The 16,621-nt window shown below is 42.3% G+C and overlaps 42 non-coding genes across 42 annotated transcripts; all 42 read right to left on the minus strand.

Moving 5' to 3' along the window:
* Positions 1–50: 50 nt before the first annotated feature.
* On the minus strand, positions 51–169 carry LOC137927878 (5S ribosomal RNA). Its single transcript, XR_011108008.1, has one exon. It is a non-coding gene; the product is annotated as a 5S ribosomal RNA (ribosomal RNA).
* Positions 170–323: 154 nt separating this feature from the next.
* LOC137928194 (5S ribosomal RNA) lies at positions 324–442 on the minus strand. Its single transcript, XR_011108308.1, has one exon. It is a non-coding gene; the product is annotated as a 5S ribosomal RNA (ribosomal RNA).
* Positions 443–596: 154 nt separating this feature from the next.
* LOC137927879 (5S ribosomal RNA) lies at positions 597–715 on the minus strand. The gene has a single exon (XR_011108009.1). It is a non-coding gene; the product is annotated as a 5S ribosomal RNA (ribosomal RNA).
* A 154-nt stretch (positions 716–869) lies between these two features.
* On the minus strand, positions 870–988 carry LOC137928195 (5S ribosomal RNA). The gene has a single exon (XR_011108309.1). It is a non-coding gene; the product is annotated as a 5S ribosomal RNA (ribosomal RNA).
* A 154-nt stretch (positions 989–1,142) lies between these two features.
* On the minus strand, positions 1,143–1,261 carry LOC137927880 (5S ribosomal RNA). The gene has a single exon (XR_011108010.1). It is a non-coding gene; the product is annotated as a 5S ribosomal RNA (ribosomal RNA).
* Positions 1,262–1,415: 154 nt separating this feature from the next.
* Positions 1,416–1,534, minus strand: LOC137927935 (5S ribosomal RNA). The gene has a single exon (XR_011108062.1). It is a non-coding gene; the product is annotated as a 5S ribosomal RNA (ribosomal RNA).
* Positions 1,535–1,688: 154 nt separating this feature from the next.
* On the minus strand, positions 1,689–1,807 carry LOC137928196 (5S ribosomal RNA). The gene has a single exon (XR_011108310.1). It is a non-coding gene; the product is annotated as a 5S ribosomal RNA (ribosomal RNA).
* Positions 1,808–1,960: 153 nt separating this feature from the next.
* Positions 1,961–2,079, minus strand: LOC137928197 (5S ribosomal RNA). The gene has a single exon (XR_011108311.1). It is a non-coding gene; the product is annotated as a 5S ribosomal RNA (ribosomal RNA).
* Positions 2,080–2,233: 154 nt separating this feature from the next.
* On the minus strand, positions 2,234–2,352 carry LOC137927881 (5S ribosomal RNA). Its single transcript, XR_011108011.1, has one exon. It is a non-coding gene; the product is annotated as a 5S ribosomal RNA (ribosomal RNA).
* Positions 2,353–2,506: 154 nt separating this feature from the next.
* On the minus strand, positions 2,507–2,625 carry LOC137928198 (5S ribosomal RNA). The gene has a single exon (XR_011108312.1). It is a non-coding gene; the product is annotated as a 5S ribosomal RNA (ribosomal RNA).
* A 154-nt stretch (positions 2,626–2,779) lies between these two features.
* On the minus strand, positions 2,780–2,898 carry LOC137927936 (5S ribosomal RNA). The gene has a single exon (XR_011108063.1). It is a non-coding gene; the product is annotated as a 5S ribosomal RNA (ribosomal RNA).
* Positions 2,899–3,052: 154 nt separating this feature from the next.
* Positions 3,053–3,171, minus strand: LOC137928199 (5S ribosomal RNA). The gene has a single exon (XR_011108313.1). It is a non-coding gene; the product is annotated as a 5S ribosomal RNA (ribosomal RNA).
* Positions 3,172–3,324: 153 nt separating this feature from the next.
* On the minus strand, positions 3,325–3,443 carry LOC137928200 (5S ribosomal RNA). The gene has a single exon (XR_011108314.1). It is a non-coding gene; the product is annotated as a 5S ribosomal RNA (ribosomal RNA).
* A 154-nt stretch (positions 3,444–3,597) lies between these two features.
* Positions 3,598–3,716, minus strand: LOC137927928 (5S ribosomal RNA). The gene has a single exon (XR_011108055.1). It is a non-coding gene; the product is annotated as a 5S ribosomal RNA (ribosomal RNA).
* Positions 3,717–3,870: 154 nt separating this feature from the next.
* LOC137927883 (5S ribosomal RNA) lies at positions 3,871–3,989 on the minus strand. The gene has a single exon (XR_011108013.1). It is a non-coding gene; the product is annotated as a 5S ribosomal RNA (ribosomal RNA).
* Positions 3,990–4,143: 154 nt separating this feature from the next.
* LOC137928201 (5S ribosomal RNA) lies at positions 4,144–4,262 on the minus strand. Its single transcript, XR_011108315.1, has one exon. It is a non-coding gene; the product is annotated as a 5S ribosomal RNA (ribosomal RNA).
* Positions 4,263–4,415: 153 nt separating this feature from the next.
* Positions 4,416–4,534, minus strand: LOC137928202 (5S ribosomal RNA). Its single transcript, XR_011108316.1, has one exon. It is a non-coding gene; the product is annotated as a 5S ribosomal RNA (ribosomal RNA).
* Positions 4,535–4,688: 154 nt separating this feature from the next.
* On the minus strand, positions 4,689–4,807 carry LOC137927884 (5S ribosomal RNA). The gene has a single exon (XR_011108014.1). It is a non-coding gene; the product is annotated as a 5S ribosomal RNA (ribosomal RNA).
* A 154-nt stretch (positions 4,808–4,961) lies between these two features.
* On the minus strand, positions 4,962–5,080 carry LOC137928203 (5S ribosomal RNA). Its single transcript, XR_011108317.1, has one exon. It is a non-coding gene; the product is annotated as a 5S ribosomal RNA (ribosomal RNA).
* A 154-nt stretch (positions 5,081–5,234) lies between these two features.
* Positions 5,235–5,353, minus strand: LOC137927937 (5S ribosomal RNA). Its single transcript, XR_011108064.1, has one exon. It is a non-coding gene; the product is annotated as a 5S ribosomal RNA (ribosomal RNA).
* A 153-nt stretch (positions 5,354–5,506) lies between these two features.
* LOC137928207 (5S ribosomal RNA) lies at positions 5,507–5,625 on the minus strand. The gene has a single exon (XR_011108319.1). It is a non-coding gene; the product is annotated as a 5S ribosomal RNA (ribosomal RNA).
* Positions 5,626–5,778: 153 nt separating this feature from the next.
* On the minus strand, positions 5,779–5,897 carry LOC137928208 (5S ribosomal RNA). Its single transcript, XR_011108320.1, has one exon. It is a non-coding gene; the product is annotated as a 5S ribosomal RNA (ribosomal RNA).
* A 154-nt stretch (positions 5,898–6,051) lies between these two features.
* LOC137928209 (5S ribosomal RNA) lies at positions 6,052–6,170 on the minus strand. The gene has a single exon (XR_011108321.1). It is a non-coding gene; the product is annotated as a 5S ribosomal RNA (ribosomal RNA).
* Positions 6,171–6,324: 154 nt separating this feature from the next.
* On the minus strand, positions 6,325–6,443 carry LOC137928210 (5S ribosomal RNA). The gene has a single exon (XR_011108322.1). It is a non-coding gene; the product is annotated as a 5S ribosomal RNA (ribosomal RNA).
* A 154-nt stretch (positions 6,444–6,597) lies between these two features.
* Positions 6,598–6,716, minus strand: LOC137927885 (5S ribosomal RNA). Its single transcript, XR_011108015.1, has one exon. It is a non-coding gene; the product is annotated as a 5S ribosomal RNA (ribosomal RNA).
* Positions 6,717–6,870: 154 nt separating this feature from the next.
* LOC137927938 (5S ribosomal RNA) lies at positions 6,871–6,989 on the minus strand. Its single transcript, XR_011108065.1, has one exon. It is a non-coding gene; the product is annotated as a 5S ribosomal RNA (ribosomal RNA).
* A 154-nt stretch (positions 6,990–7,143) lies between these two features.
* Positions 7,144–7,262, minus strand: LOC137927886 (5S ribosomal RNA). Its single transcript, XR_011108016.1, has one exon. It is a non-coding gene; the product is annotated as a 5S ribosomal RNA (ribosomal RNA).
* Positions 7,263–7,416: 154 nt separating this feature from the next.
* On the minus strand, positions 7,417–7,535 carry LOC137928211 (5S ribosomal RNA). The gene has a single exon (XR_011108323.1). It is a non-coding gene; the product is annotated as a 5S ribosomal RNA (ribosomal RNA).
* Positions 7,536–7,689: 154 nt separating this feature from the next.
* LOC137928212 (5S ribosomal RNA) lies at positions 7,690–7,808 on the minus strand. The gene has a single exon (XR_011108324.1). It is a non-coding gene; the product is annotated as a 5S ribosomal RNA (ribosomal RNA).
* A 154-nt stretch (positions 7,809–7,962) lies between these two features.
* LOC137928213 (5S ribosomal RNA) lies at positions 7,963–8,081 on the minus strand. Its single transcript, XR_011108325.1, has one exon. It is a non-coding gene; the product is annotated as a 5S ribosomal RNA (ribosomal RNA).
* A 154-nt stretch (positions 8,082–8,235) lies between these two features.
* On the minus strand, positions 8,236–8,354 carry LOC137927939 (5S ribosomal RNA). The gene has a single exon (XR_011108066.1). It is a non-coding gene; the product is annotated as a 5S ribosomal RNA (ribosomal RNA).
* Positions 8,355–8,508: 154 nt separating this feature from the next.
* Positions 8,509–8,627, minus strand: LOC137928214 (5S ribosomal RNA). Its single transcript, XR_011108326.1, has one exon. It is a non-coding gene; the product is annotated as a 5S ribosomal RNA (ribosomal RNA).
* Positions 8,628–8,781: 154 nt separating this feature from the next.
* LOC137927942 (5S ribosomal RNA) lies at positions 8,782–8,900 on the minus strand. The gene has a single exon (XR_011108068.1). It is a non-coding gene; the product is annotated as a 5S ribosomal RNA (ribosomal RNA).
* A 1,884-nt stretch (positions 8,901–10,784) lies between these two features.
* LOC137928215 (5S ribosomal RNA) lies at positions 10,785–10,903 on the minus strand. Its single transcript, XR_011108327.1, has one exon. It is a non-coding gene; the product is annotated as a 5S ribosomal RNA (ribosomal RNA).
* Positions 10,904–11,057: 154 nt separating this feature from the next.
* Positions 11,058–11,176, minus strand: LOC137928216 (5S ribosomal RNA). Its single transcript, XR_011108328.1, has one exon. It is a non-coding gene; the product is annotated as a 5S ribosomal RNA (ribosomal RNA).
* A 154-nt stretch (positions 11,177–11,330) lies between these two features.
* Positions 11,331–11,449, minus strand: LOC137928218 (5S ribosomal RNA). Its single transcript, XR_011108330.1, has one exon. It is a non-coding gene; the product is annotated as a 5S ribosomal RNA (ribosomal RNA).
* Positions 11,450–11,603: 154 nt separating this feature from the next.
* Positions 11,604–11,722, minus strand: LOC137928219 (5S ribosomal RNA). The gene has a single exon (XR_011108331.1). It is a non-coding gene; the product is annotated as a 5S ribosomal RNA (ribosomal RNA).
* Positions 11,723–13,624: 1,902 nt separating this feature from the next.
* LOC137928220 (5S ribosomal RNA) lies at positions 13,625–13,743 on the minus strand. Its single transcript, XR_011108332.1, has one exon. It is a non-coding gene; the product is annotated as a 5S ribosomal RNA (ribosomal RNA).
* Positions 13,744–13,897: 154 nt separating this feature from the next.
* Positions 13,898–14,016, minus strand: LOC137928221 (5S ribosomal RNA). Its single transcript, XR_011108333.1, has one exon. It is a non-coding gene; the product is annotated as a 5S ribosomal RNA (ribosomal RNA).
* A 154-nt stretch (positions 14,017–14,170) lies between these two features.
* LOC137928222 (5S ribosomal RNA) lies at positions 14,171–14,289 on the minus strand. The gene has a single exon (XR_011108334.1). It is a non-coding gene; the product is annotated as a 5S ribosomal RNA (ribosomal RNA).
* A 1,902-nt stretch (positions 14,290–16,191) lies between these two features.
* LOC137928223 (5S ribosomal RNA) lies at positions 16,192–16,310 on the minus strand. The gene has a single exon (XR_011108335.1). It is a non-coding gene; the product is annotated as a 5S ribosomal RNA (ribosomal RNA).
* A 154-nt stretch (positions 16,311–16,464) lies between these two features.
* On the minus strand, positions 16,465–16,583 carry LOC137928224 (5S ribosomal RNA). The gene has a single exon (XR_011108336.1). It is a non-coding gene; the product is annotated as a 5S ribosomal RNA (ribosomal RNA).
* Positions 16,584–16,621: the final 38 nt, after the last annotated feature.

The following is a 16,621-nucleotide window of genomic DNA, read 5'->3' on the forward strand; positions in this document are numbered from 1 at the left end:
GAGAATATTGGAGCGCTAAAAAGGAACCGCCGAAAGAAAAACGCCAAAAAAGCCAACATCACGCGGTGTTCCCAGGCGGTCACCCATCCAAGTACTGACCGCGCCCGACGATGCTTAACTTCGGTGATCGGACGAGAACCGGTGTATTCAACGTGGTATGGACGTTGGCGAAAATTGGTCTTCGAAACGCAAACGCGAGAGGCGACATCGGAGAGAAATCTTCATTTTTTTGTTAATAATCTCCTATGAAAAATGGATAAAAGTTTACGGATTGAGAATATTGGAGCGCTAAAAAGGAACCGCCGAAAGAAAAACGCCAAAAAAGCCAACATCACGCGGTGTTCCCAGGCGGTCACCCATCCAAGTACTGACCGCGCCCGACGTTGCTTAACTTCGGTGATCGGACGAGAACCGGTGTATTCAACGTGGTATGGACGTTGGCGACTGATGGCCCTCGAAACGCACACGCGAGAGGCGACATCGGAGAAAAATCTTCATTTTTTTGTTAATAATCTCCTATGAAAAATGGATAAAAGTTTATAGATTGAGAATGTTGGAGCGCTAAAAAGGAACCGCCGAAAGAAAAACGCCAAAAAAGCCAACATCACGCGGTGTTCCCAGGCGGTCACCCATCCAAGTACTGACCGCGCCCGACGATGCTTAACTTCGGTGATCGGACGAGAACCGGTGTATTCAACGTGGTATGGACGTTGGCGAAAATTGGTCTTCGAAACGCAAACGCGAGAGGCGACATCGGAGAGAAATCTTCATTTTTTTGTTAATAATCTCCTATGAAAAATGGATAAAAGTTTACGGATTGAGAATATTGGAGCGCTAAAAAGGAACCGCCGAAAGAAAAACGCCAAAAAAGCCAACATCACGCGGTGTTCCCAGGCGGTCACCCATCCAAGTACTGACCGCGCCCGACGTTGCTTAACTTCGGTGATCGGACGAGAACCGGTGTATTCAACGTGGTATGGACGTTGGCGACTGATGGCCCTCGAAACGCACACGCGAGAGGCGACATCGGAGAAAAATCTTCATTTTTTTGTTAATAATCTCCTATGAAAAATGGATAAAAGTTTATAGATTGAGAATGTTGGAGCGCTAAAAAGGAACCGCCGAAAGAAAAACGCCAAAAAAGCCAACATCACGCGGTGTTCCCAGGCGGTCACCCATCCAAGTACTGACCGCGCCCGACGATGCTTAACTTCGGTGATCGGACGAGAACCGGTGTATTCAACGTGGTATGGACGTTGGCGACTGATGGTCTTCGAAAAGCAAACGCGAGAGGCGACATCGGAGAGAAATCTTCATTTTTTTGTTAATAATCTCCTATGAAAAATGGATAAAAGTTTACGGATTGAGAATATTGGAGCGCTAAAAAGGAACCGCCGAAAGAAAAACGCCAAAAAAGCCATCATCACGCGGTGTTCCCAGGCGGTCACCCATCCAAGTACTGACCGCGCCCGACGTTGCTTAACTTCGGTGATCGGACGAGAACCGGTGTATTCAACGTGGTATGGACGTTGGCGAAAATTGGTCTTTGAAACGCAAACGCGAGAGGCGACATCGGAGAGAAATCTTCATTTTTTTATTAATAATCTCCTATGAAAAATGGATAAAACTTTATGGATTGAGAATGTTGGAGCGCTAAAAAGGAACCGCCGAAAGAAAAACGCCAAAAAAGCCAACATCACGCGGTGTTCCCAGGCGGTCACCCATCCAAGTACTGACCGCGCCCGACGTTGCTTAACTTCGGTGATCGGACGAGAACCGGTGTATTCAACGTGGTATGGACGTTGGCGAAAATTGGTCTTTGAAACGCAAACGCGAGAGGCGACATCGGAGAGAAATCTTCATTTTTTTATTAATAATCTCCTATGAAAAATGGATAAAACTTTATGGATTGAGAATGTTGGAGCGCTAAAAAGGAACCGCCGAAAGAAAAACGCCAAAAAGCCAACATCACGCGGTGTTCCCAGGCGGTCACCCATCCAAGTACTGACCGCGCCCGACGTTGCTTAACTTCGGTGATCGGACGAGAACCGGTGTATTCAACGTGGTATGGACGTTGGCGACTGATGGCCCTCGAAACGCACACGCGAGAGGCGACATCGGAGAAAAATCTTCATTTTTTTGTTAATAATCTCCTATGAAAAATGGATAAAAGTTTATAGATTGAGAATGTTGGAGCGCTAAAAAGGAACCGCCGAAAGAAAAACGCCAAAAAAGCCAACATCACGCGGTGTTCCCAGGCGGTCACCCATCCAAGTACTGACCGCGCCCGACGATGCTTAACTTCGGTGATCGGACGAGAACCGGTGTATTCAACGTGGTATGGACGTTGGCGAAAATTGGTCTTCGAAACGCAAACGCGAGAGGCGACATCGGAGAGAAATCTTCATTTTTTTGTTAATAATCTCCTATGAAAAATGGATAAAAGTTTACGGATTGAGAATATTGGAGCGCTAAAAAGGAACCGCCGAAAGAAAAACGCCAAAAAAGCCAACATCACGCGGTGTTCCCAGGCGGTCACCCATCCAAGTACTGACCGCGCCCGACGTTGCTTAACTTCGGTGATCGGACGAGAACCGGTGTATTCAACGTGGTATGGACGTTGGCGACTGATGGTCTTCGAAAAGCAAACGCGAGAGGCGACATCGGAGAGAAATCTTCATTTTTTTGTTAATAATCTCCTATGAAAAATGGATAAAAGTTTACGGATTGAGAATATTGGAGCGCTAAAAAGGAACCGCCGAAAGAAAAACGCCAAAAAAGCCATCATCACGCGGTGTTCCCAGGCGGTCACCCATCCAAGTACTGACCGCGCCCGACGTTGCTTAACTTCGGTGATCGGACGAGAACCGGTGTATTCAACGTGGTATGGACGTTGGCGAAAATTGGTCTTTGAAACGCAAACGCGAGAGGCGACATCGGAGAGAAATCTTCATTTTTTTATTAATAATCTCCTATGAAAAATGGATAAAACTTTATGGATTGAGAATGTTGGAGCGCTAAAAAGGAACCGCCGAAAGAAAAACGCCAAAAAAGCCAACATCACGCGGTGTTCCCAGGCGGTCACCCATCCAAGTACTGACCGCGCCCGACGTTGCTTAACTTCGGTGATCGGACGAGAACCGGTGTATTCAACGTGGTATGGACGTTGGCGAAAATTGGTCTTTGAAACGCAAACGCGAGAGGCGACATCGGAGAGAAATCTTCATTTTTTTATTAATAATCTCCTATGAAAAATGGATAAAACTTTATGGATTGAGAATGTTGGAGCGCTAAAAAGGAACCGCCGAAAGAAAAACGCCAAAAAGCCAACATCACGCGGTGTTCCCAGGCGGTCACCCATCCAAGTACTGACCGCGCCCGACGTTGCTTAACTTCGGTGATCGGACGAGAACCGGTGTATTCAACGTGGTATGGACGTTGGCGACTGATGGCCCTCGAAACGCACACGCGAGAGGCGACATCGGAGAAAAATCTTCATTTTTTTGTTAATAATCTCCTATGAAAAATGGATAAAAGTTTATAGATTGAGAATGTTGGAGCGCTAAAAAGGAACCGCCGAAAGAAAAACGCCAAAAAAGCCAACATCACGCGGTGTTCCCAGGCGGTCACCCATCCAAGTACTGACCGCGCCTGACGTTGCTTAACTTCGGTGATCGGACGAGAACCGGTGTATTCAACGTGGTATGGACGTTGGCGACTGATGGCCCTCGAAACGCACACGCGAGAGGCGACATCGGAGAAAAATCTTCATTTTTTTGTTAATAATCTCCTATGAAAAATGGATAAAAGTTTATAGATTGAGAATGTTGGAGCGCTAAAAAGGAACCGCCGAAAGAAAAACGCCAAAAAAGCCAACATCACGCGGTGTTCCCAGGCGGTCACCCATCCAAGTACTGACCGCGCCCGACGATGCTTAACTTCGGTGATCGGACGAGAACCGGTGTATTCAACGTGGTATGGACGTTGGCGAAAATTGGTCTTCGAAACGCAAACGCGAGAGGCGACATCGGAGAGAAATCTTCATTTTTTTGTTAATAATCTCCTATGAAAAATGGATAAAAGTTTACGGATTGAGAATATTGGAGCGCTAAAAAGGAACCGCCGAAAGAAAAACGCCAAAAAAGCCAACATCACGCGGTGTTCCCAGGCGGTCACCCATCCAAGTACTGACCGCGCCCGACGTTGCTTAACTTCGGTGATCGGACGAGAACCGGTGTATTCAACGTGGTATGGACGTTGGCGACAGATGGTCTTCGAAACGCAAACGCGAGAGGCGACATCGGAGAGAAATCTTCATTTTTTTGTTAATAATCTCCTATGAAAAATGGATAAAAGTTTACGGATTGAGAATATTGGAGCGCTAAAAAGGAACCGCCGAAAGAAAAACGCCAAAAAGCCAACATCACGCGGTGTTCCCAGGCGGTCACCCATCCAAGTACTGACCGCGCCCGACGTTGCTTAACTTCGGTGATCGGACGAGAACCGGTGTATTCAACGTGGTATGGACGTTGGCGACTGATGGCCCTCGAAACGCACACGCGAGAGGCGACATCGGAGAAAAATCTTCATTTTTTTGTTAATAATCTCCTATGAAAAATGGATAAAAGTTTATAGATTGAGAATGTTGGAGCGCTAAAAAGGAACCGCCGAAAGAAAAACGCCAAAAAAGCCAACATCACGCGGTGTTCCCAGGCGGTCACCCATCCAAGTACTGACCGCGCCCGACGATGCTTAACTTCGGTGATCGGACGAGAACCGGTGTATTCAACGTGGTATGGACGTTGGCGAAAATTGGTCTTCGAAACGCAAACGCGAGAGGCGACATCGGAGAGAAATCTTCATTTTTTTGTTAATAATCTCCTATGAAAAATGGATAAAAGTTTACGGATTGAGAATATTGGAGCGCTAAAAAGGAACCGCCGAAAGAAAAACGCCAAAAAAGCCAACATCACGCGGTGTTCCCAGGCGGTCACCCATCCAAGTACTGACCGCGCCCGACGTTGCTTAACTTCGGTGATCGGACGAGAACCGGTGTATTCAACGTGGTATGGACGTTGGCGACTGATGGTCTTTGAAACGCAAACGCGAGAGGCGACATCGGAGAGAAATCTTCATTTTTTTGTTAATAATCTCCTATGAAAAATGGATAAAAGTTTACGGATTGAGAATATTGGAGCGCTAAAAAGGAACCGCCGAAAGAAAAACGCCAAAAAAGCCATCATCACGCGGTGTTCCCAGGCGGTCACCCATCCAAGTACTGACCGCGCCCGACGTTGCTTAACTTCGGTGATCGGACGAGAACCGGTGTATTCAACGTGGTATGGACGTTGGCGACTGATGGTCTTCGAAAAGCAAACGCGAGAGGCGACATCGGAGAGAAATCTTCATTTTTTTGTTAATAATCTCCTATGAAAAATGGATAAAAGTTTACGGATTGAGAATATTGGAGCGCTAAAAAGGAACCGCCGAAAGAAAAACGCCAAAAAGCCAACATCACGCGGTGTTCCCAGGCGGTCACCCATCCAAGTACTGACCGCGCCCGACGTTGCTTAACTTCGGTGATCGGACGAGAACCGGTGTATTCAACGTGGTATGGACGTTGGCGAAAATTGGTCTTTGAAACGCAAACGCGAGAGGCGACATCGGAGAGAAATCTTCATTTTTTTATTAATAATCTCCTATGAAAAATGGATAAAACTTTATGGATTGAGAATGTTGGAGCGCTAAAAAGGAACCGCCGAAAGAAAAACGCCAAAAAGCCAACATCACGCGGTGTTCCCAGGCGGTCACCCATCCAAGTACTGACCGCGCCCGACGTTGCTTAACTTCGGTGATCGGACGAGAACCGGTGTATTCAACGTGGTATGGACGTTGGCGACTGATGGCCCTCGAAACGCACACGCGAGAGGCGACATCGGAGAAAAATCTTCATTTTTTTGTTAATAATCTCCTATGAAAAATGGATAAAAGTTTACGGATTGAGAATATTGGAGCGCTAAAAAGGAACCGCCGAAAGAAAAACGCCAAAAAAGCCAACATCACGCGGTGTTCCCAGGCGGTCACCCATCCAAGTACTGACCGCGCCCGACGTTGCTTAACTTCGGTGATCGGACGAGAACCGGTGTATTCAACGTGGTATGGACGTTGGCGAAAATTGGTCTTCGAAACGCAAACGCGAGAGGCGACATCGGAGAGAAATCTTCATTTTTTTGTTAATAATCTCCTATGAAAAATGGATAAAACTTTACGGATTGAGAATATTGGAGCGCTAAAAAGGAACCGCCGAAAGAAAAACGCCAAAAAAGCCAACATCACGCGGTGTTCCCAGGCGGTCACCCATCCAAGTACTGACCGCGCCCGACGTTGCTTAACTTCGGTGATCGGACGAGAACCGGTGTATTCAACGTGGTATGGACGTTGGCGACTGATGGCCCTCGAAACGCAAACGCGAGAGGCGACATCGGAGAAAAATCTTCATTTTTTTGTTAATAATCTCCTATGAAAAATGGATAAAAGTTTATAGATTGAGAATGTTGGAGCGCTAAAAAGGAACCGCCGAAAGAAAAACGCCAAAAAAGCCAACATCACGCGGTGTTCCCAGGCGGTCACCCATCCAAGTACTGACCGCGCCCGACGATGCTTAACTTCGGTGATCGGACGAGAACCGGTGTATTCAACGTGGTATGGACGTTGGCGAAAATTGGTCTTTGAAACGCAAACGCGAGAGGCGACATCGGAGAGAAATCTTCATTTTTTTGTTAATAATCTCCTATGAAAAATGGATAAAAGTTTACGGATTGAGAATATTGGAGCGCTAAAAAGGAACCGCCGAAAGAAAAACGCCAAAAAAGCCATCATCACGCGGTGTTCCCAGGCGGTCACCCATCCAAGTACTGACCGCGCCCGACGTTGCTTAACTTCGGTGATCGGACGAGAACCGGTGTATTCAACGTGGTATGGACGTTGGCGACTGATGGTCTTCGAAACGCAAACGCGAGAGGCGACATCGGAGAGAAATCTTCATTTTTTTGTTAATAATCTCCTATGAAAAATGGATAAAAGTTTACGGATTGAGAATATTGGAGCGCTAAAAAGGAACCGCCGAAAGAAAAACGCCAAAAAAGCCAACATCACGCGGTGTTCCCAGGCGGTCACCCATCCAAGTACTGACCGCGCCCGACGATGCTTAACTTCGGTGATCGGACGAGAACCGGTGTATTCAACGTGGTATGGACGTTGGCGAAAATTGGTCTTTGAAACGCAAACGCGAGAGGCGACATCGGAGAGAAATCTTCATTTTTTTGTTAATAATCTCCTATGAAAAATGGATAAAAGTTTACGGATTGAGAATATTGGAGCGCTAAAAAGGAACCGCCGAAAGAAAAACGCCAAAAAAGCCAACATCACGCGGTGTTCCCAGGCGGTCACCCATCCAAGTACTGACCGCGCCCGACGTTGCTTAACTTCGGTGATCGGACGAGAACCGGTGTATTCAACGTGGTATGGACGTTGGCGACTGATGGTCTTCGAAAAGCAAACGCGAGAGGCGACATCGGAGAGAAATCTTCATTTTTTTGTTAATAATCTCCTATGAAAAATGGATAAAAGTTTACGGATTGAGAATATTGGAGCGCTAAAAAGGAACCGCCGAAAGAAAAACGCCAAAAAAGCCAACATCACGCGGTGTTCCCAGGCGGTCACCCATCCAAGTACTGACCGCGCCCGACGTTGCTTAACTTCGGTGATCGGACGAGAACCGGTGTATTCAACGTGGTATGGACGTTGGCGACTGATGGTCTTCGAAAAGCAAACGCGAGAGGCGACATCGGAGAGAAATCTTCATTTTTTTGTTAATAATCTCCTATGAAAAATGGATAAAAGTTTACGGATTGAGAATATTGGAGCGCTAAAAAGGAACCGCCGAAAGAAAAACGCCAAAAAAGCCAACATCACGCGGTGTTCCCAGGCGGTCACCCATCCAAGTACTGACCGCGCCCGACGTTGCTTAACTTCGGTGATCGGACGAGAACCGGTGTATTCAACGTGGTATGGACGTTGGCGAAAATTGGTCTTTGAAACGCAAACGCGAGAGGCGACATCGGAGAGAAATCTTCATTTTTTTGTTAATAATCTCCTATGAAAAATGGATAAAAGTTTACGGATTGAGAATATTGGAGCGCTAAAAAGGAACCGCCGAAAGAAAAACGCCAAAAAAGCCATCATCACGCGGTGTTCCCAGGCGGTCACCCATCCAAGTACTGACCGCGCCCGACGTTGCTTAACTTCGGTGATCGGACGAGAACCGGTGTATTCAACGTGGTATGGACGTTGGCGACTGATGGTCTTCGAAAAGCAAACGCGAGAGGCGACATCGGAGAGAAATCTTCATTTTTTTGTTAATAATCTCCTATGAAAAATGGATAAAAGTTTACGGATTGAGAATATTGGAGCGCTAAAAAGGAACCGCCGAAAGAAAAACGCCAAAAAAGCCAACATCACGCGGTGTTCCCAGGCGGTCACCCATCCAAGTACTGACCGCGCCCGACGTTGCTTAACTTCGGTGATCGGACGAGAACCGGTGTATTCAACGTGGTATGGACGTTGGCGAAAATTGGTCTTTGAAACGCAAACGCGAGAGGCGACATCGGAGAGAAATCTTCATTTTTTTGTTAATAATCTCCTATGAAAAATGGATAAAAGTTTACGGATTGAGAATATTGGAGCGCTAAAAAGGAACCGCCGAAAGAAAAACGCCAAAAAAGCCATCATCACGCGGTGTTCCCAGGCGGTCACCCATCCAAGTACTGACCGCGCCCGACGTTGCTTAACTTCGGTGATCGGACGAGAACCGGTGTATTCAACGTGGTATGGACGTTGGCGACCGTTCGTCTTCGATGCGCAAACACCATCTTGGTGATCTTCGAAACCGAATCCTAATTCTCTGTTATGTCCTTGTTATTTTCTTCAATATTTTTTTTTCAACGTCCACACTAAATAGATAAATCGGCGGAAATTGCATTACATAATAATGGCTACTGCTTGGTCTCAGAAATCTTTCCTTGTGAAGATTTGTACTTCATCGTCCACTCACATACAATATTTACCAGTGTATCGTATGTGCCTTTCGTTGTATAACAAATTTGAAAACTAAGTCGACATCTTCAGTATTTCCTTTGCGAAGTTAAACAATGTTTGTTACTATAATACATACTATGCCGCATGTACACGTCATAACAATGAACACATTCATAACACAGCTTTACACAAGTAGAGGCCTTTGCTACGTGCGAGCGTCATCGTGAAACTGGTACGCGCTCTACCAGCCTTATTCTTAGTTTTTATGTTCACAGAGTCTTCCGCTCCGTGAACTCAGCTCCGATGAAGCTGTAAAAGCCTTCGAGCTAAGAGCAATAACATCAACATAGAATAAGTACACAATGCAGTTTCATTTTTATTTTCAAACCGTTACTATTGTTCAATTAAACTTATTATTGTCTACATAAGGTTTGGAATATATTTTGGTTGTAAGAGAGTGATCGACACATATATAATACGCCAATACCTCACTTTGCGTAGTGGATACGTTCTAGAAAAACACGACGCAAATTGAAACGCCGCAAAGTGAATTAAGATTTTCTATAGCAAACCACATAAAGATCGAAGATAGGTACCAGGGTCCCGAAAATATTACTTTTTAAAAAGAAAATTGAACGAACGAAAATAAAATAACTCTGCCAATTAAATAAATTGTAATAATATTAACCTTTTTGGTAACCAGAAACAACGCGTAAAAATTTATATAAATTTATAATTCTCTCTTAAAATAAGCACAACACACTACTTAATTAAAACTGAACTTTTAAAATTAGCAAAACAAAGTGAAAATAAAACTGTATTCAAATTGCGTTGATTTTTGGTTAGAAAGAGAATCCCCGAGTTTTGATGGCGTAACGCAATTAAAAACAAAAGTGTTGCCATCTTTTAAAAAATAAAATTAAATTAAATTAAAAAAAAAAGACGCAAAGCGAAGTATTGGTGTACTCTTCAGCTTTAATGAAAGTTCTTTTCGCATCGAGTAGGCAACGTGCCCACGATTTTTTCTTTTGTGTTTATGTACGTTAAACTCGATATTATGTATAACTAGCTGATCCCGCAAATGTTATTTTGCAAAAAAAATATTTTTAATTTTCAATTTAAAAATAAGGGTTGATCGTAGAGGGGTAAAAATTTAGGGTTGTATGGCATTTATTTGGCGAAGAAGAGCGCCATCTACAGGGAAAATATTGAAATGGCAGAGTAACGACAGCGGACTCATCTAAATGCTACGAGATGGCAGTGTGATCGGCCTGAATAAATCACCTTTTGTTACTAGAAAATAAAAACACAAAATATTAATAATTTGAATTGTTATCATAAAAAACAACCTGAACGCAATTGAAAACAATAAATAGTCAAGTAAGAAAGCGATCCTTCTTAAAGGTTTTTCTATGTATAAAGTATGATTAAAAAAATTGGTTACAGTATTTTAAAAAGATTTTGAAGGTGAAATCGACTTTGGTTTTATTTTGTGCTATAATAGTTCACATCGTGAACAAAAAAGGAGTCGTGTATCAAAATATTACAAAATTAGGCTAAGTATAGGACAGTAAAGAGCGCCAGTTTTAACAACGATAAAAATTAACGAATGACATGCAAAACAAAGGTTTATGAATTGAGAATATTGGAGCGCTAAAAGGGAACCGCCGAAAGAAAAACACCAAAAAAGCCAACATCACGCGGTGTTCCCAGGCGGTCACCCATCCAAGTACTGACCGCGCCCGACGTTGCTTAACTTCGGTGATCGGACGAGAACCGGTGTATTCAACGTGGTATGGACGTTGGCGACAGATGGTCTTCGAAAAGCAAACGCGAGAGGCGACATCGGAGAGAAATCTTCATTTTTTTGTTAATAATCTCCTGTGAAAAATGGATAAAAGTTTACGGATTGAGAATATTGGAGCGCTAAAAAGGAACCGCCGAAAGAAAAACGCCAAAAAAGCCAACATCACGCGGTGTTCCCAGGCGGTCACCCATCCAAGTACTGACCGCGCCCGACGTTGCTTAACTTCGGTGATCGGACGAGAACCGGTGTATTCAACGTGGTATGGACGTTGGCGACAGATGGTCTTCGAAACGCAAACGCGAGAGGCGACATCGGAGAGAAATCTTCATTTTTTTGTTAATAATCTCCTATGAAAAATGGATAAAAGTTTACGGATTGAGAATATTGGAGCGCTAAAAAGGAACCGCCGAAAGAAAAACGCCAAAAAAGCCAACATCACGCGGTGTTCCCAGGCGGTCACCCATCCAAGTACTGACCGCGCCCGACGTTGCTTAACTTCGGTGATCGGACGAGAACCGGTGTATTCAACGTGGTATGGACGTTGGCGACTGATGGTCTTCGAAAAGCAAACGCGAGAGGCGACATCGGAGAGAAATCTTCATTTTTTTGTTAATAATCTCCTATGAAAAATGGATAAAAGTTTACGGATTGAGAATATTGGAGCGCTAAAAAGGAACCGCCGAAAGAAAAACGCCAAAAAAGCCAACATCACGCGGTGTTCCCAGGCGGTCACCCATCCAAGTACTGACCGCGCCCGACGTTGCTTAACTTCGGTGATCGGACGAGAACCGGTGTATTCAACGTGGTATGGACGTTGGCGACCGTTCGTCTTCGATGCGCAAACACCATCTTGGTGATCTTCGAAACCGAATCCTAATTCTCTGTTATGTCTTTGTTATTTTCTTCAATATTTTTTTTTCAACGTCCACACTAAATAGATAAATCGGCGGAAATTGCATTACATAATAATGGCTACTGCTTGGTCTCAGAAATCTTTCCTTGTGAAGATTTGTACTTCAACGTCCACTCACATACAATACTTACCAGTGTATCGTATGTGCCTTTCGTTGTATAACAAATTTGAAAACTAAGTCGACATCTTCAGTATTTCCTTTGCGAAGTTAAACAATGTTTGTTACTATAATACATACTATGCCGCATGTACACGTCATAACAATGAACACATTCATAACACAGCTTTACACAAGTAGAGCCCTTTGCTACGTGCGAGCGTCATCATGAAACTGGTACGCGCTCTACCAGCCTTATTCTTAGTTTTTAAGTTCACAGATTCTTCCGCTCCGTGAACTCAGCTCCGATGAAGCTGTCTTCGAGCTAAGAGCAATAACATCAACATAGAATAAGCATACAATGCAGTTTCATTTTTATTTTCAAGCCGTTACTATTGTTCAATTAAACTTATTATTATCTACATAAGGTTTGGAATATATTTTGGTTGTAAGAGAGTGATCGACACATATATATAATACGCCAATACCTCACCTTGCGTCGTAGTTAGGTTCCAAAAAAACACGACGCAAATTGAAACGCCGCAAAGTGAATTAAGATTTTCTATAGCAAAACACATAAAGATCGAAGATAGGTTCCAGGGTCACGAAAATACTACTTTTTAAAAAGAAAATTGAACAAAGTGAACATTTAAAAAACAAAAATAACATAACTCTGCCAATTAAATAAATTGTAATAATATTTACCTTTTTGATAACCAGAAACAACGCGTAAAAATTTATATTAATTTATTATTCTCTTTTAAAATAAGCACAACACACTACTTAATTAAAACTGAACTTTTAAAATTAGCAAAACAAAGTGAAAATAAAACTGTATTCAAATTGCGTTGATTTTTGGTTAGAAAGAGAATCCCCGAGTTTTGATGGCGTAACGCAATTAAAAACAAAAGTGTTGCCATCTTTTAAAAAATAAAATTAAATTAAATTAAAAAAAAAACGACGCAAAGCGAAGTATTGGTGTACTCTTCAGCTTTAATGAAAGTTCTTTTCGCATCGAGTAGGCAACCTGCTCACGTTTTTTTCTTTTGTATTTATGTACGTTAAACTCGATATTATGTATAACTAACTAGCTGATCCCGAATGTGTTGTTTTGCAAAAAAAATATTTTTAATTTTCAATTTAATAATAAGGGTTGATCGTAGAGGGGTAAAAATTTAGGGTTGTATGGTATTTATTTGGCGAAGAAGAGCGCCATCTACAGGGAAAATATTGAAATGGCAGAGTAACGACAGCGGACTCATCTAAATGCTACGAGATGGCAGCGTGATCGGCCTGAAAAAATCACCTTTTGTTACTAGAAAATAAAAACACAAAATATTAATAATTTGAATTGTTATCATAAAAAATAACCTGAACGCAAACAATAAATAGTCAAGTAAGAAAGCGATTCTTCTTAAAGGTTATTCTATGTATAAAGTATGATTAAGAAAATTGGTTACAGTATTTTAAAAAGATTTTGAAGGTGAAATCAACTTGGGTTTTATTTTGTGCTATAATAGTTCACATCGTGAACAAAAAAGGAGTCGTGTATCAAAATATTACAAAATTAGGCTAAGTATAAGACAGTAAAGAGCGCCAGTTTTAACAACGATAAAAATTAACGAATGACATGCAAAACAAAAGTGCAAAAAAAAAGAATTGAAAATATTGGAGCGCTAAAAGGGAACCGCCGAAAGAAAAACGCCAAAAAAGCCAACATCACGCGGTGTTCCCAGGCGGTCACCCATCCAAGTACTGACCGCGCCCGACGTTGCTTAACTTCGGTGATCGGACGAGAACCGGTGTATTCAACGTGGTATGGACGTTGGCGACTGATGGTCCTCGAAACGCAAACGCGAGAGGCGACATCGGAGAGAAATCTTCATTTTTTTGTTAATAATCTCCTATGAAAAATGGATAAAAGTTTATGGATTGAGAATATTGGAGCGCTAAAAAGGAACCGCCGAAAGAAAAACGCCAAAAAAGCCAACATCACGCGGTGTTCCCAGGCGGTCACCCATCCAAGTACTGACCGCGCCCGACGTTGCTTAACTTCGGTGATCGGACGAGAACCGGTGTATTCAACGTGGTATGGACGTTGGCGACTGATGGTCCTCGAAACGCAAACGCGAGAGGCGACATCGGAGAGAAATCTTCATTTTTTTGTTAATAATCTCCTATGAAAAATGGATAAAAGTTTATGGATTGAGAATATTGGAGCGCTAAAAAGGAACCGCCGAAAGAAAAACGCCAAAAAAGCCAACATCACGCGGTGTTCCCAGGCGGTCACCCATCCAAGTACTGACCGCGCCCGACGTTGCTTAACTTCGGTGATCGGACGAGAACCGGTGTATTCAACGTGGTATGGACGTTGGCGACCGTTCGTCTTCGATGCGCAAACACCATCTTGGTGATCTTCGAAACCGAATCCTAATTCTCTGTTATGTCTTTGTTATTTTCTTCAATATTTTTTTTTCAACGTCCACACTAAATAGATAAATCGGCGGAAATTGCATTACATAATAATGGCTACTGCTTGGTCTCAGAAATCTTTCCTTGTGAAGATTTGTACTTCAACGTCCACTCACATACAATACTTACCAGTGTATCGTATGTGCCTTTCGTTGTATAACAAATTTGAAAACTAAGTCGACATCTTCAGTATTTCCTTTGCGAAGTTAAACAATGTTTGTTACTATAATACATACTATGCCGCATGTACACGTCATAACAATGAACACATTCATAACACAGCTTTACACAAGTAGAGCCCTTTGCTACGTGCGAGCGTCATCGTGAAACTGGTACGCGCTCTACCAGCCTTATTCTTAGTTTTTAAGTTCACAGATTCTTCCGCTCCGTGAACTCAGCTCCGATGAAGCTGTCTTCGAGCTAAGAGCAATAACATCAACATAGAATAAGCATACAATGCAGTTTCATTTTTATTTTCAAGCCGTTACTATTGTTCAATTAAACTTATTATTATCTACATAAGGTTTGGAATATATTTTGGTTGTAAGAGAGTGATCGACACATATATATAATACGCCAATACCTCACCTTGCGTCGTAGTTAGGTTCCAAAAAAACACGACGCAAATTGAAACGCCGCAAAGTGAATTAAGATTTTCTATAGCAAAACACATAAAGATCGAAGATAGGTTCCAGGGTCACGAAAATACTACTTTTTAAAAAGAAAATTGAACAAAGTGAACATTTAAAAAACAAAAATAACATAACTCTGCCAATTAAATAAATTGTAATAATATTTACCTTTTTGATAACCAGAAACAACGCGTAAAAATTTATATTAATTTATTATTCTCTTTTAAAATAAGCACAACACACTACTTAATTAAAACTGAACTTTTAAAATTAGCAAAACAAAGTGAAAATAAAACTGTATTCAAATTGCGTTGATTTTTGGTTAGAAAGAGAATCCCCGAGTTTTGATGGCGTAACGCAATTAAAAACAAAAGTGTTGCCATCTTTTAAAAAATAAAATTAAATTAAATTAAAAAAAAAACGACGCAAAGCGAAGTATTGGTGTACTCTTCAGCTTTAATGAAAGTTCTTTTCGCATCGAGTAGGCAACCTGCTCACGTTTTTTTCTTTTGTATTTATGTACGTTAAACTCGATATTATGTATAACTAACTAGCTGATCCCGAATGTGTTGTTTTGCAAAAAAAATATTTTTAATTTTCAATTTAATAATAAGGGTTGATCGTAGAGGGGTAAAAATTTAGGGTTGTATGGTATTTATTTGGCGAAGAAGAGCGCCATCTACAGGGAAAATATTTAAATGGCAGAGTAACGACAGCGGACTCATCTAAATGCTACGAGATGGCAGTGTGATCGGCCTGAAAAAATCACCTTTTGTTACTAGAAAATAAAAACACAAAATATTAATAATTTGAATTGTAATCATAAAAAATAACCTGAACGCAAACAATAAATAGTCAAGTAAGAAAGCGATTCTTCTTAAAGGTTATTCTATGTATAAAGTATGATTAAGAAAATTGGTTACAGTATTTTAAAAAGATTTTGAAGGTGAAATCAACTTGGGTTTTATTTTGTGCTATAATAGTTCACATCGTGAACAAAAAAGGAGTCGTGTATCAAAATATTACAAAATTAGGCTAAGTATAAGACAGTAAAGAGCGCCAGTTTTAACAACGATAAAAATTAACGAATGACATGCAAAACAAAAGTGCAAAAAAAAAGAATTGAAAATATTGGAGCGCTAAAAGGGAACCGCCGAAAGAAAAACGCCAAAAAAGCCAACATCACGCGGTGTTCCCAGGCGGTCACCCATCCAAGTACTGACCGCGCCCGACGTTGCTTAACTTCGGTGATCGGACGAGAACCGGTGTATTCAACGTGGTATGGACGTTGGCGACTGATGGTCCTCGAAACGCAAACGCGAGAGGCGACATCGGAGAGAAATCTTCATTTTTTTGTTAATAATCTCCTATGAAAAATGGATAAAAGTTTATGGATTGAGAATATTGGAGCGCTAAAAAGGAACCGCCGAAAGAAAAACGCCAAAAAAGCCAACATCACGCGGTGTTCCCAGGCGGTCACCCATCCAAGTACTGACCGCGCCCGACGTTGCTTAACTTCGGTGATCGGACGAGAACCGGTGTATTCAACGTGGTATGGACGTTGGCGACTGATGGTCCTCGAAACGCAAACGCGAGAGGCGACA

This window comes from Battus philenor, unplaced genomic scaffold (genome assembly GCF_028537555.1).
Source record: "Battus philenor isolate CCGP_79_NKW_IND1 unplaced genomic scaffold, ilBatPhil1.0.hap1 SCAF_38, whole genome shotgun sequence".
In the NCBI taxonomy this organism is placed as follows: domain Eukaryota; kingdom Metazoa; phylum Arthropoda; class Insecta; order Lepidoptera; family Papilionidae; genus Battus; species Battus philenor.